We start from the raw sequence: 16474 nt of genomic DNA on the forward strand, positions 1-16474 counted from the left end.
AATTTTTGTGTCCACTAACTTTTTCTAGGTGTTGGTCAAGGGGATAGGTGTTCTTTTCCCCCCTCATAGTTTTTCACCTCAGGCCTAGAGGCCTGTTCTGACAGGAATATAGCTGGAGCCACAAAATGGTGGCTACCAACTGCCTTAACTGCCAAACCCAGAACCTGTCCCATAGAGTAGTATAGGGCATTCCAGAACCTTCTGGTCCCTTCTGGACCTCTGAGGGTCAGCCTATAAAAGGCGGAATGCTGGACAGCCATTTCGTCTTGCCAGTGAGGAACAGCTAGAGTGAAGGCTGAGTTCTGGTAGGGGTAGGGTCCTGAAGGGTGGTCTACTCTACAAGGGTTGCCCTCTGTCTAGGTACTTTCCCCCCAGTCCTGTTGTCCTAGCCGAGTTAGTTTTGTCCTGCTGACCCTGGACAGTAAGGAGCCTCCAGTCAGGTGAAGGGGTTAATCCCAGTGGGCTGAGGAGCTGCAAGAGTCCCTGCTCTGAGATTTGATCTGGGTGCCCTTCCCTTTCATTTGCCCCTGTCCAGTACAGAGCGCTAGCAGATCTGTGAGGAATACGAAGAACTGGGAGCTTTATACGTGGTAAACCAGCTCTACCTCCCATCTGTGTGGTGAAAGCAGGTTCTTGTCCTGCGTGAAGCTGAGACCCTTGTCCCTCCCCCTTACCGGTGACTGGACCTGCTGAGCGAGGCTGAGTGGGGTGAGAGGGTTAATTGAAGTTCCATTGCTGCCCTGATCCTTTCGTGAGCCGGCTCCTCTGGGGTGTCGACTGCGCTCCTGAGACAGCGCTAACCGAGGAAGTAAGAGGGGAGACTCAGGGAACTGTGGCCAGCGCTAATGCGCATTCTCCCATTTGACCCGCTAATCTTCCCAGGAGGGGCCTAGGGTCGAGCAGGCCCACTGCGGAGCCACTACCGGCGCCCAGCCGGCGTAGCAGGCTCAGGAGGCGGTCCGCTACTCCCCGCGCATGCGTGTTGCGCTTCCACAAAGTGAGGAAACCCAGTCAGCAGACGGCGAGGGAATCGGATAGGAGCAGCCGCCGAGCATCAAGTTCCCGCTCCAGCGCGGGAAACGACTGCAACAAGGACCCCTGCTTACCTGAAGAGGAAGGGAGCGGGGCGGTCCGATTGACAGGAAAAGAGCACTTCGGCAAGAGAGGTGCAAACCGGGTGATTTGGTCCCTTGCCTCCGCACTAACGAGGCGGGAGGTCAAGAGACCCCGGAGTCGAGTGGAGGAATCAGGAGCCTTTTGTCTGTCTCCTTCAATCAGCGGAGACACGGGCCGGAGGGCCCATACCCCCCACGAAACGAAGTAAGGAGAGATTGAGAAGGGGGGGGGAGTTAGAGGTTGTGAAGTGTCTCTCACAAGAGCAGAGACTGCCGAGTGACTAGACCAGGACCAGGCTGGTGCTGGGGAGCGCCCCTCTGGTTCTGAAAAGTAACTGTGGAATATACAACATTGAAGGTGGAGTGATCATTCAAATGTAAACCAATAACCTGGTTCAAATGTCTCTTATGTTAGCTCGAGTGGATAATCCAGCTGCAAGGAGTTAGAGAAGAGGGAGGCTAATTAATCCCTCTGTGATCTAAGGTGGGGAGAGAGTTAAGGTTTAGGTGTGTCAGAGAAGCCTAAACCAGTAAAGTGAGGAGTTTAATGTAAAGTACTGTTAATGCTGAGTATTGATATGATTTAACAACTTCAATAGTAATGTGATTTATGTCTTGACAATCTGCAGTGTATTAAGTGGTGATTTCTGAAAATAAGAGAGCAAAGATATTATTTTTATAAACAAGTACTTATTTTTCCAACATTGGTGTAGTGTCCTTTTTATGTGTTATTGCGTGGAATTACTGCTGGGTGGTTTGCAACCTTCACACTTGTGCCTCTAGTATTGTGTCTTACCCTAGGCCAGGCTACCCTAGGTGACCTGACATCCAGGTTCCAACAGATTGGTGTCCAGCGGTGGGATCCTGACCTGGTTGCAGCTACTCAATAGTAATTAAACGCAATACACTGGCCTACACCAGGAGTTTTCTCCTTGCGGCCCTCCTAATTTGATTTTTGTTTTTCCAAATTTGTTCCTGGTGGTGGGTGGAGGTTATCCTCAGATCACACTTCTTGGTTCTCTCCCGAGTGCCCATTTAATCCCATATCTGAAGAAGGGAATTAAACCTTGAAAAGCTAGAGTCCTACACTGTGACCCAACTGAAAGAGTGGTGTCAACAACAGGGGGTATTCTTCAAAAAAGGTGCCAAGAAAAGCGAGTTACTGACAAGCATAAGGGCATGGGTGGAAGCTCATATAGTGGAGGAACAGGACACAGAAGAGAGTGATAGGGACACTGTCCTTGAGACTGCAATGCTGTACCAAGCTGGAAGGGGGAATCTGCTGACAGGTCCCAGGACACTTTCGAGGGAGGGCAGCAGCGTCTCGGTGAGGAGTTTAACTGATGCCGAGTTGGAAGATAGGAGGGAGGAGAGGAGAATGAGATTGGATTTGGCTAGAATGGAAATGGAGAGGGAGGACAGGAGGTTGGCCCACGAACGAACCATAAAGGAGCTAGACCTTCAAGCCTTAACATTAAGGTCTCCTAATCCAGACAATGGTGGCAGCGAAAATAAAGTAAATACCAGGGAACCCAGACCCTATCTACCCAAGGATGTTATTGCCAGTTACACCACAGGTGATGACATTGCCAAATGGTTAGCCGCATAGGAAGTCTCTTTAAGGGCTCATGGGATCTCAGAAACTCACTGGGGGGGTGGGCTGTATAAATATATGCCACCTGTTGGCAGAGATACCTTGTTGGCTCTGGAGCAGGATGAGCAAACCCACTACCCTACCATGAAAGTGGCACTGGTGAAAAAGTTTGGACTTACCCCTGAAAAATACAGACAAAGATTTAGGGGAAGTCACAAACTGAGTACCCAGAATTGGGTGGATTTCTTAGATTACGCCAAGAAAGCCTTGGAGGGTTGGGTCAAGGGCAGTGAGGTGAGGGACTATGAGGGGCTGTATGATCTATTTTTGAAAGAGCACCTACTCGAGAAACGTTTTCCCGAGCTGCGCCAACACCTGGTGGACAGCAAGCTGACCAATCCCCGGAAGCTTGCAGAGGAGGCGGACATCTGGGCAAGTACCCGGGTGTCCTCAAAGGGGACTGGAGGGGATTCCCAAAAAGCCGGACAGGGTGCCCCCCAGAAGAAGGAGGGGGGGGATAAAAAGAGGGAGTTCTCTAAAGGTCCCCAAAACAATTTCCAAGGGAAGGGAACAGGTTTCACCCCTAAGGCAAACCCGCCCAGAAACCTAATCCTGGCCAAAGCCAGCAGCCAAGGGTTCTCCACTGTTTTGAGTGTGGTGGTGTTGGACATTATAAGGGAGATGTCAGATGCCCAAAGAGACCACCCCCTCCCACCGGAGGAAAACCACCGGGAGTAGCTAGTGTAGCGCTCGGGGAGGAGTTGCCCTTAAATAAGGGGGGTGAGTGGGCGGGTGTCACCTTAGTGTCCCTGGGAGAGCGGGAGATGGTTCCAAAGATCCAGGTGCCCCCAAATACTACAAAGTATGGGCAGTGGGTTACCATCAATGGCCAGAGAGGGGAGGCTCTGAGAGATACAGGAGCCAGTATGACTATATAGTTATATAGAGGATACAAAAAATGTATGTGCTGATGGACTGAAAACACTAGATCAGAGGACTAGCTGCTTTGAAGGGATTGAACATGTGGTCCTATGGAGTTAATGAGCTAAAAGTAAGACTTGCTGGATTAGGGAATATCAAAGGGTGGCCATGGTGGGCTGAGGGATTGAGAAAAACAAGGACCCCCTGGACACTGATGTCAGTGAACTCCTAGGGCAGGGATAATAATGTGTGAACAAAAACCCTAGGCAGTCAAGAGTATGGCAAACAAGTCAAATAACATGACAGCGAAAAAACAAACATAGGAAATTCAATTAAAAAATGATCATGATTTTAATGAAAACAAATAAAAATTATACATGTAAATGGTATAACCATCACCGTATGATATTAACATTAAAATTGAAGGACATATATTTCATACATTTATTATTTCATCATACATAATACATTTATACAAAATAATATCACTGATATCTACAAAAGACCACACTGTGGTGAGTGAAACTCGACGCGTGTTTCGGCGCAAGAAACACCTTCTTCAGGAGTCACAAAATGATAGTGATATAGTTTTGAGGAGATATAGCAGAAAATGTATTCAGGAAACAACCGAACAGTTTTTGGGCACTCGGAAAAATTACTGGCCACAACAGTTGTATTCCTGTTGTGTCAATGGCGGCAAGGCTTCAATGGGTAAACTTGATAAAAGATATCCACTGGTATCGATGTATATATTTAAAATTCTTCAAATATAGAGCCGCATTTTCCTTCCGACGATATGTTAAGAATATGTAAAGCTCCGTCAGTGCCTTACATCAATCTTTAAAATGGCCTCCTCCAAGCAGACTAACTTTGGAAAACGAGATGAAAGCAGGATAGTGCTCTCATAACCCCGACGTGACAACGTGCATATCCGCCGCAAACCAGAGGGGTGGAAAAATAATCATTATCGTCGGGGTTATGAGAGCATTATCCTGCTTTCATCTCGTTTTCCAAAGTGACCCCACTAGAGTTAGCGTGGTACAAACATTTAGCATACGTTCCGGCTTCAGTCCACAAAACTCAACCATTTGCCCCACATCCTACAGTATTTCTTCGGGCATCCACATGCCTCGTACGTGGGTTTTTCTTGTGTCCCACACCAGTCCACTCCCACCTGCCACTTCCTGAGACTGGGTTGGGGTAGGACGTTTCCAGACGGCGGCTATGTCCTGCTTTGCCACTACCATGACCGTGTTAAAAAACAATTTTTCATTCATTGATCCATCCAGCCCATCTGTGATCCCCAGGAGCGAGTGGTGTAGTGGGTCATGGGGAACCTCCCACCCCAGAACCTCTGTGAGGTCCTCCTCAAAGCCCCCCAGAACCAAGCCAGTTGGGGACAAACCCACACCATATGAAGAAAATCCACCGGGGTCTGGCCGCACAGTGTGCAGGAGGCGGTTGGGTACAAGCCTGCCCTATGAAGGCGCACTGGGGTTAAGTAGGCAGCATGCGAATTGTATAGTTGAAGGAGGCAGAGTTTGACCGATGCAGTGACAATCTTGGGTGCATTGAGCGCATCCCCAGTCCTCTTTCTCCACCCAATCCTCCCATTGGCTTCTGAGCCAGTCCAGTGAAGTTGGGGTATTATTTATTAGTGTACATAAATGCGGGAGATACCCCATTCCCCGGATTGCCCAACATAATTTGTTATCCCACAATTGTTGTTGCCCAACATAATTTGTGCTTCGGTAGGGCTGTGTTCTGGGACTGCTGAGTCTTCTAAGGCTTGTTTTTAAAAAAAAAATGTTTTCCAATCATTTTGTTTGTTACTGTGTAGAGTCCTTTTTAGGCCTCTGGTTAAAGTCTAGGGGACTGCATACATATCTCGAAATGAATGATACATTTTATCCTGTTTTTATTGACTGTTTTTATAACCTACAAATCTTATTTATTACATTTTGTAATTGATGATTTTATATATATTTGTACTTTTATGATCTATTTGTATTTAGATTGAATAAAGTGATTTGATTTGACACCCCTTGTGATAATTGCCCTTTGCACAATAAGTCTGTTTGTAATCTTTAAGAGGTACAACTACATGAAAGCAAAATGAGAGGTACATCAGGGAAGGAAGGGAATAAGGTAAAAGAGAAAAGATGTGGAACTAGAGGAAAGGCAGTGTAGATTCTCTGATAAAATGTAATTCTTGGTAAACTCCAGACAGAAAAAAATGAAAACCTCAAGTTTTTGATTTGATCTCATCTGATAAGATTCATATGTTGATTGTGATGGCTAACATCGCCATCAGAAGGGGGATTGGAGCAGCGTACTTTAGATTACACCCTTGCACATCACAGAAATCCAAATATATGTGTGCACCTACTGTTATATTCATTGTGTGCTTTAATTTTTTTGACATGTGTGAAACATTTAAACTCATTTCTGAAATGCATTCACTGTAGAACTTAGAGATTTATATACATGTGCACTAATGTTCAGTTTAAACATGAATCACGTATTCTATATCCATATTTTACACTTACACTTTCAGTCATATTTGCATATGTAAACATGTATTATTTTGCTCACCTATGCAGTTCTTTTAAAGTTACACATGTGCATGTATAATCAAGTATTCAAAGTGCACATTAAATGCTCATTTAAATTAATCTAACTACAGGCCTCAGTTGAAAAGTATTTTGCTTGCTTGCATGCTTTTCCCTTTCTTGCAGGTTTTATATTTCATTAACTACAGAAAGGCTTATTGTCTGTATTAGACCACTGATAGAGAGGCCTAAGAGACTTGGAGCCAGATGTATGACTCGCCAATTAGCGAGTGGCAAATTGCATCACATTCGCGACTCGCATTTTGCGACACGCTAATTGGGATACACAAGAGTGTCTGAGGCACAGTTTGCGATTCCCAATGGGGTTGCAAATTTCATGCCTCATGCATATTAATGAGTCTGTCGCAATTTGTGACCCCATTGGGCATTCCCAGGGATGGTTGCTTGCTGGGGTCAGCAGACCTCCATGTTTGGACTGCTTTTAAATAAAGCAGTTTTTTGTTTTTTAAATGCATCCTGTTTTCCTTAATGGAAAACGGGATGCATTTAAAAAATGAAACTTTTCAGTCTCATTTTTTAGGTTAGGCAGTGGTCCCTGGGACCACTGCCTGCCCTTAAAAAATATGTGTGCATGCTTTCACAAAGGTGAAAGGGGTCCCCTGAGGACCCCTTCCCGTTTGTGAGTGCTTTACCTCCCTTCTGAGAAGGGTGGTAAACTGCAAGTGGTTTGCGACCGAAATTGCGGTCGCAAAACATTCTTACATACCTTAAGGAGTCACGATAAGGAAGGGACACCCTTGGAATGCCCCTTCCTAATAGCGAGTCGCTATTCCTATTTTGAGAGTCACAAATTGATTAGCGACTCGCAAAATAGGATTAGTACATGGGCCACTGGTTTTGTTCTGGCTCAAACGGGTCTAAAGCCCATTTGCGCTTGCAAAAAACCTTTGTACATCTGGCTCTTGGTAGCGAATATGGAGAAACAATTTTCGAAAGAAGCTTTCTATTCACCCTGTACCAGGATGGCAAGATGTTCAAGGCTGAGAACTGAAGCCTCAGTTTGATGCATTGGGAATTCAAGCTATGTTGCATATACACCTGAGTGGTGCTCTGATTGGTTCTGGTGGTGCGAGGGAGATAAGATGTTTTTGAATCTCCTGTTACTTTTATATTGGTGTTCCCATAGTTTGAGTTAGAACAGATTCCCTTTAGAAGTAGAGAGTTACACTGCTTGTCTTATTTTTATAAGCGTGAAGCTTTATACTAAACACTTTTTTCCATTTATGTTGGACTTTTACAGAAGTAGTATCATGCTGACACCTTCATGTTCAAGGTTCCCAAACTAAAGACCCTTGGTAGATGAATCTATATTTGACTCATGTTAGAATAGAGAAGGGAAGTTTCTTTATGGAACACCTGTTCACTTTTATCTGTTATTGTATAATTGTGTCTATCACAAATCTGTATCTCATTCTATTGCATCTCAACCAACTGATATATATTTCACTTTGCCTATTGTACTAATGTGTGCGTATTGAATTTGGATTAGGCTTGCTTATTTACAGGTTTGATTGGTAATCCAAATAAAGCCCCTTAATCGTATTTAGCGATTCCTGGTCTTCATATGGAAGACACATGGCTTCACAAGTTAAAGTCTTTTGTTGATGCTTTCTCCCTTTCAGTGCTTCATGTCAGCTATAAAGGTTCATACAACCAATGGGGGACACGAGATTACGTTGTAAGGCCCAGGACACTCCAGCAGATGATTGTTATAGGTATACCAGGACATGTGCATTACAATTTAGTCAACACACAAGCTGATGAATTTGAGCCTTGTTGGCAATGCTGCTACTTTATCTGAAAGAGATGGTTCCATGTTGGATACTCACTGTTGCAACCTGCAGTGTTAGGATTTATAGAATAAATTAATATATTAATGACGACTTCAACTATTTATCTATTTTCATCTCAACACTTTTTTACCAACATTAATTGAATAACATTTAAGTTTACCTCACAAGATTCCTTTCGATGTTTGAACACTGCATTTTCTTTTCTATTAATAATTGCACAAAGTATATCTTTTGCGCTCAGTTTAACCTTTTGGAAACATCTACTTCACATGACAACTGAGGCATGGAGCTTCCTGAACCGGTTCCTTAAATTCCTTTCAGCAGATCCCAGCAGCTAGTTTTTAACCCTCAGGGATCAGCTCTGCAGGGACAGGATGCAGAAGGCGCAGCAAGGCAGGGGAACAGCATGATAAGCTTTAGAAGCAAACTATAATTGAAAAGTAAAACATGCATGGCTCCGCACTTCTAAGCATACAAAGAAAAGATGTGAAGAAATGTATTTAAAACATTTATACTGCTTTTCTTTCCCTCAGGAGTCATGAGCTTGTCTTGTTGATATAGTTGCCCATTATGCAACACGAGTACATTTAGGATCACTGCCAAAATTTAGCGTTACTTAGTACGTGTTAAGTGTATGTAAAAGATAAATATGTGAAAAATGTTTCGGCTCAGTTAATAAATTAAGGCCTAAATTCACGAAAGGTTTGCCCGAGCGCTCGTGTGATACTAAACTGGCTATAATTGGCCCAAAGCACGGCAAACAGCAGTATACATCAGCGTTATAGCGTTAAAGATTTTTAGGTCACAAAGGGCAAGATTGAAAGTTGGGCTTTACACTGACCTTCCTATTTAGGGGATGGTATGCTATGATGTTTTTTTTTCTGTCTGTCACCACCAGGCAAAACTTGGCATCGAGGAACAGGAAAAATAAATATTGGCCTTAACGCACAGGAAAAAAAACCTAGGTGTGTCAGTAACCAATCCTCACTTTAGGAGTTTGTTATTAAAAAACAAAAACGTTGTTACATTTTGCTGAAGAGTCATCAAAACTGATGCCGCCCACCTAACGTTTTGTGTTTTGACAGGTACGCCCAGGACGTCACTTCCTATCAACTACAGAGATCACCTCTGGGACAGTGGTGATATCTGAATTTGGAAGACATCAAGGTAGCAGACATAATGTTCACTTCCACCCTGACACACTGTAATATGCCACCCAAACTTTAAATCTGCCCCAAAGGTGTCCTTCAAGCACCACCAAAATGCTTTGCACGTTAAAGATTAAAGTGCCGAAACACTGGTGATATGAAGGGACATTTATGGTTCCTGTCAGTGAAAAAACCTATAGGTTTCGACACAAAAAATGTTCAACTTAAATACTGTGCCTGGCTTTGCATCAAAACCTGACACCAAGTGAAACCAAGTGCAAGTGATGAGACAAGAGATCACTCTCACTAGAAACGTAATACTTAGCCTGTGTGGCCAATGCAAAACACTCATCCACTATGTTTGGCCTTTCTGCTATAGTCCATGTGTAGACATTTGTATTGGAGGGAAAACCTCTAGTATGAAGACTATGCTAGAGAGCACAGAATTGTCTTTGCACCGCAGTGCCATACTGTGTTGGAGAAAACAGCAATTTTTTCGTGAGCGTTGCTGATGAAGCTATGTAAATAAGGAGCTATGCTGTTGACTACCATTCCATCAACACCACAAAAGTATTATTCACTCTCTTCTCCTTTGCATGAAAGATATTACATTTGAGCCCATATTTGGTGTGTTAATTTTGAAGAACCTCATTTTTTCCCTCCAAAGTGAAGTCATGAAACGAATACTTACACACATTCAGCCCATTGCTTGAACAAAGGCACATTGGAAAATGTGGCATGCACGAAGGTCTGGGTATTAGTAAATTGTGAATGAGATGGATTTGGCTCTGTTTTTCTCACTGCATTGAGCATAGCTCAGAAAATGCCATGGCCATATGGGCATACTTTAATCAGGGGGTGTTGGACCTGGATTGCCCAAGCCTACATATGGTAGCCTGGCACAGTAGTGGTCTACAGCTAACTCCAAGCGTTGGCTAAGTACTTACAAATCTTACCCACAGCAACACAGTGATGAACCACCAAAATAAAGACACAACACCTCTGTTTGGAAAAATACCGTTACCTTTATAAAAATAATATGCTCTTCTTGTTATGCTTTTTAGTCAGGGATAAAAGACAATCAAATTACACATCCACATGAAATTTAAATTACTCTTCAATATTTTTCCTGCTCAGAATTTGAGAATCAAAGGTACATTTAGGTTCTGTAGTTATTTAAGACACAAGACACTTCACTAATAATTTTACAGGAAGGCAAAATACAGTCTGGCAGTGTAATATGTTTTTAAAGACACATTTGCAGGTACATTACCCCACAGCTCTTAAGCACTGCTCAGCCCAACAGAATGACCTGGTTGTAGAACCTCACAGCATTACCCACCAGTAATGTGACTAGAAGGAAAGACACAATAATATTAGCAAGGTACCCCTAACTGGTAGAGGATCTACTCCCTCCGCTACCAAAGCTCTGTAAGGGCTTCAGCCCAGGAACCTTGTGGTTCCCTTTACCACTTTCACTTCTCTCCCCCTTGCACAGTTAATGGAAAGGTTTGACTCTTTATTGGCCAGTTCACTAGCTTGTTTTCCCTTCAATTAGGCTTTCCACTGTTCAGTTACTTGTTGGGGTTATTTCCCCACTGTCTGGCTCCTTCGGCATACAACACTGCCGTCTCCCGCTTCCCCCTCAACTACCCGGCTTACTTGTGGGGCTTGAGGAGCTTTCTCTGTTCCAGGCGCGCTCCCACTGTGTAGCGCTGGGCCGAAGGGATCGGGTTGGTAGTCAGCGCGTTGCACTGACTCTGGTGACTGGAGCTTGAAGGGGCGGTGTGCGCTTCTCTCTACTCGTTGTGCCTCCGCTTTTCACCGCTGGCGATGGAAGGGGGCCTCGCTGCCGATCGGCGCCTTCGCTCCTTGCTCTCCTGATGCGAGGCTGTCCCGCCGGTTCTCCTCAGCTTCCTTCGTGGTGAGTCGACACTTCACCGGGCATGCGCGATGCTCTCCTGAACTCCGCCTCCCACGTCGCTCTGCTCCTCGGCGCCTGCGTGGACCTCGCCTCTCGGGGTAGACGCTGCTCTCCTGGGCCTGCTCGAACCTAGGCCCCTCCTGCCTCACCAAAGCGTCTCGGTGCTGGACATGCGCGGACGCGCCTCCTCCTTCACTTGACGCGGCCGGTGCCCCCGGGGTCCCGATGCCGGTCGGAGCAGCGCCGCTGCTTCCCTTCAGTCCCTCCTCACTTTGGCCTCACAGGAAGGATGTCCCCACACGGCGCCTACGCTCCTCAGGTCGCCAGGGTGCCACAGACACTCGTCTCCACTTCAGCTACTCCACGAACTTGGTAAGCACAGCGCTGGGAGTTGACATGCAGAAATACCCCCAATTAAGGGTGTTCTGAGTGGTTTTACTGGGGCCCTGAGATAAAAGGGTCTTCTTCCTCCAGTAACTCGTTTTCCTTGTCATTAGTTGTTGTCTTTGGGAGAGGGATCGGTCAGAGGCGATAGGGGGAACAATCTTCTGAAGTAACTGTCAGCCTCAGTGACAAACTAGCCGCTCTCAGTGTGTCCACCTCCTCTCACCACTGCCTCACTCCTCTACTCTGGTCAGCACAAAATGGCTGCTGGTCACTGGCCTTATATAGGTTGGCCTGAGACCTGCAGAAGTCTCTAGTAGATTCCAGAAGGTTCCCTAATGCTATCCTATGGACCTATCCTCCAGTAGTGTCCGTTATGACAGTTGGTGGACACCATTTTAGGTCTCTGGAGATCTCTAAAGTTTCAAGGGGGTGACTAGGCCTCACAAGTGATGAGGGGTAAATGGCGTCATCGCCAAGGAACACCTAGCCCCCTGACAGCATAAAAAAAACTCCTGATGGACATATGTAAAAATAAAAATAGAAACTCTGGGAGGCTAAGGGGGACAAAAATAAATCATGGTGGTTAGAGTCTTCCCAGAAGCAGACAGGTCTAACACGCGTCCCCCCCAGCTGAAAGTGGGGAGAACTACCCAACCCCTTGGGAGTCCTCATCACTAAGGCGGAAATACCTGGATAGACCGTCTGCGTTGGCATGGTCTGCCCCAGGTCGATGTTCCACCCTGAAGTCCATTCCCTGTAGGGAGATGGACCACCTTAGCAACTTGGGATTCTCCCCCTTCATTTGCATCAGCCAACGAAGGGGGCGATGGTCAGTCTGAACCAGGAAGTGCGAACCAAACAGGTATGGTCGCAGCTTCTTCAGAGCCCAAACCACCGCAAAGGCTTCTCTCTCAATTGTACTCCACCTCCTTTCCCTGGGAAGTAGTCTCCTGGACAGGAAGACCACGGGTTGATCCAAGCCCTCATCATTTAGCTGCGATAACACTGCCCCAATGCCATGTTCTGACGCATCTGTTTGGACAATGAATTCTCTAGCAAAATCAGGGGCCTTGAGAATGGGAGCGGAACACAATGCTTGTTTCAAGGTCAGGAAGGCTCGCTGGCAAGCCTCCGTCCAGACTACCCGTCGGGGTTGCTTCTTGGAAGTAAGCTCAGTGAGAGGGGCCACGATAGTGCCATACCCCTTCACGAAGCGACGGTAGTATCCAGTGAGGCCCAGGAAGGCTCGGACCTCTGTTTGAGTCTTGGGGGGCTCCCAGGCGATGATAGCCTCAATCTTTGCCTGGAGGGGCTGCACTGTCCCTCTGCCCACCAAGTGACCTAGGTACACCACCGACCCCTGTCCGATCTGACACTTGCTGGCCTTGATTGTCAATCCAGCCTGTTGCAGGGCATGTAGAACAGCTTGCAGATGCTGCAAATGGTCCTCCCAGCTGCTACTGAAGACAGCAATGTCGTCCAGGTATGCAGCAGAAAAAGCTTCCATTCCAGAAAGGACCCTGTTCACCAGCCGCTGAAAAGTGGCAGGGGCATTCTTGAGCCCAAAGGGCATCACGCGAAATTGGTAGTGTCCCTCAGGTGTAGAGAAGGCTGACCTTTCCTTCGCCTCCTCTGTAAGGGAAATCTGCCAGTACCCTGAAGTTAGGTCAAAGGTACTTAAGTATTGAGCAGCTCCCAGCCGGTCAATCAGCTCATCCGCCCGTGGGATAGGATGGGCATCAGTTTTGGTCACTGAGTTCAAGCCTCGGTAGTCCACACAGAACCTCAATTCCGGGGTGGTGCCTGGTGGGGCAGCCTTTGGTACCAAAACCACCGGGCTAGACCAAGGGCTTCCAGAAGGTTCAATCACTCCCAGTTCCAGCATCTTGGCGACTTCACCCTTGATGCTGGCCTTCACCTTGTCCGACAGCCGGTAGATTTTAGACTTCACAGGTGGGCTGTCTCCTGTGTCCACGTCATGGGTACACAGGTGGGTCCTACCCGGGACAAGGGAGAACAGAGAAGAAAATTGCTCCAGAATCTGGCGGCAATCACCCTGCTGTTCAGGAGTTAGGGATGGCGAGAGAATTACTCCCTCCACCGACCCATCCTTTTCTTGGGACGAGAGAAGATCAGGGAGAGGTTCGCTTTCTTCTTCCTCTGCTCCATCGGTTACCATCATCAAGACAACCGCGGGCCTCTCATGATGTGGCTTGAGGCGATTGGCATGCAGCACCCTGTGGGGCTGCCTCGGGGCCTTAAGATCCACCAAGTAGGTAGACTTCCCCTTCTTCTCCAACACCTCAAAGGGGCCTGTCCAACGGTCCTGGAGGGCATTTAGCTCTCCAGGTTCCATCACCCACACCTTCTGTCCAGGCTCCAGTTCCACTGGGTGAGCGTTGTGGTCATACCACTCTTTCATCACTGCTTGGCTGGCCTCCAAGTTGTCTGAAGCTTGCTTCCACAACTTAGCCCTTTGGCTCCGGAAGGCCAGCATGTAGCTCACCACGTCCTGGGGAAGCTTTCTGGGAGTCCGTTCCCATCCGTCTTTCACCAGGCTGAGAGGTCCCCGTACAGGGTGCCCGTACAAAAGTTCGAAGGGGCTGAAGCCCACTCCCTTTTGTGGCACTTCCCTGTAAGAAAACAAGAGACAGGGTAGGAGGATGTCCCATTTCCTCCGCAGGCTCTCAGGTAGACTCCTGATCATACCTTTCAAGGTTTTGTTAAACCTTTCCACAAGACCATTGGTTTGTGGGTGATAAGGAGTGGTAAACCGATAGGTAACTCCACACTCCTTCCACATAGCCCGCATGTACGCTGAAAGGAAGTTAGTCCCCCTGTCGGACACGACCTCCTTGGGGAAACCCACTCGGGTAAAGATCCCCATCAGGGCCCTTGCCACCACAGGTGCAGTGATGGTCCTCAGAGGTATTGCCTCTGGGTACCGTGTGGCATGATCCACCAAAACCAGTATGAACCGGTGACCAGCTGAAGTTGGTGGATCCAATGGCCCAACAATGTCGATGCCCACCCTCTCAAAGGGGGTGCTAACGACAGGTAGTGGTTCCAGGGGAGCTTTAAGCTTCACTCCTGTTTTCCCACTAGCTTGGCAGGACACACACGTCCGACAGTATGTGTCAGACGCCACTTTCATTCGAGGCCAATAGAAGTGGGGGACAAGCCGGGCAAAGGTCTTGTCCTGTCCTAGATGTCCTGCCAATGGTATCTCATGAGCCAGTTCCAGTAGAAAGGCTCTAAAGCATTGAGGGACTACCAAGGCTCTGGCTGAACCATGGCCAGGTGCCTTGGGCTCACTGTAGAGGAGTCCATCCTCCCAGTAAATCCGGTAGCTTCCTTCAATGTTTCCTGCTGCCTGGGCGTTGGCCTGTTGCCGCAGCCCCTCGAGAGTAGGACACTCTTTCTGAGCTTCACAGAATTCTTCCCTGGAAGGACCTCCCTCCACATGCCATTCAGTAGGTATGGGTAGGTTCTCCAAGGAAGCAACATTCTCCCCTGTGGACTCCAGATCCACCTCCGCAGGTGGTCCAGCTGTCTCACGAGGTGGAGATGTCGAGGCAGGGTCCTCCGGCCTCCTGTCCTTCTCCTCTCTGGCAGCCGGCTGGGCCATTGTTCCAGGCTCCAGCGTAAATGAACTCCCCCTTCGGGCAGTCGCTGACCTTGTGCTGACACAAGTCCAGTCAGGGGGTCCCAGCATCTCAGAGTGAGTCTGGTACTCCACCCTCCTCCAAGCATTGTGCTCCATCCGTTCCGCTCGCGGATTTTGCGGATTTTCGGGAAATCCGCAATCCGCGAGATTTGCGAATTTCCTGCAAAATCCGCAAATCCGCGAGCAGCGGATTTTGCTCGCACTGCTCGCACTGTTCGCGTGAGTTCGCGCCCCGCGAATAAGTGCGAAATTGCAGAAATACGATTTAAGCAAAACTGAAAGTAACTACTTACCAGGTTCAAAAGTTCAGGCACATCATTAGTAGCCATTTCCTGTAGTGCTTCCTGAGGGGCCCCTCCAGAGTTCAGTTGCCAGTTGAAACTATTATGTGACCCTGCTCTGAACCTCAGAATAGTTACACATATGCCACAAAGGTCATGAATTACAGCTAAGGGAGACAAGCAGGAGCCAGGCTGGAAGTTAAAATCCATTAATCAGCCCCTAATTCATTATTGTCAGTTGGGGCAGGGCAGGTGTTGTAACTAATTTTGCAACAATGAAAGCACTTAGCAAGTGCAAAAGATCACTAATCAGGGCGCACTAAGGAAGCAGGTGCCAGCTAAAAAAATATTCTGTGACACATTAATCAGCCCCAAATTAATTCAGGTCACTTGAGGCAGGGAAGGTGTGCTTTGCTTTGCCGAAAATAATGTACACTGGACAACCAGAGGGTGTGGTGATGAAACAGAGGGTGGCATGGGTGGGCCAGAGGGTGGCATGAGTAGTCAGAGAGTGGCAGTGGTGAAAGAGAGTGGCAGTGATGAAGAAGAGTGTCCCAAACAGGTTGGACACGTAGAAACAACAAGTTCGCAAAACTTGCGACCCGACAGGTAAGTTCGCAAATTGCGAAATTGTAAAAACCCTCGCGAACTGGCAGAAACACGGGCGAACACAAAAAAAAAAAAATCCGCAAATTCGCGGGAATTCGCGGATTTTGCGGATTGCGAGTTCGCAAATCCGCAAATTCGCGGATTGCCAATCCGCAAAATCCGCTCATGCTTACACGGCAGGGCTTACGGCAACTCGAAGTGGACCTGCAACCCCTCCCCACTCAAAGGGAACCTCAGCCACAGGGTAGTGGCCCAATCTGCCGTCAGCCATTACGGCGGGATGGAGTACATCTGGGATGACCTGCTCTGGAGACACCAGCTGACTCCTTACCATAGTCATGCTGGCTCCTGTGTCTCTCAGAGCCTCCCCTCTACGGCCATTGATGGTGACCCACTGCTCAT

The sequence above is a fragment of the Lissotriton vulgaris genome, chromosome 10 (assembly GCF_964263255.1).
Source record: "Lissotriton vulgaris chromosome 10, aLisVul1.2, whole genome shotgun sequence".
Taxonomy (NCBI): domain Eukaryota; kingdom Metazoa; phylum Chordata; class Amphibia; order Caudata; family Salamandridae; genus Lissotriton; species Lissotriton vulgaris.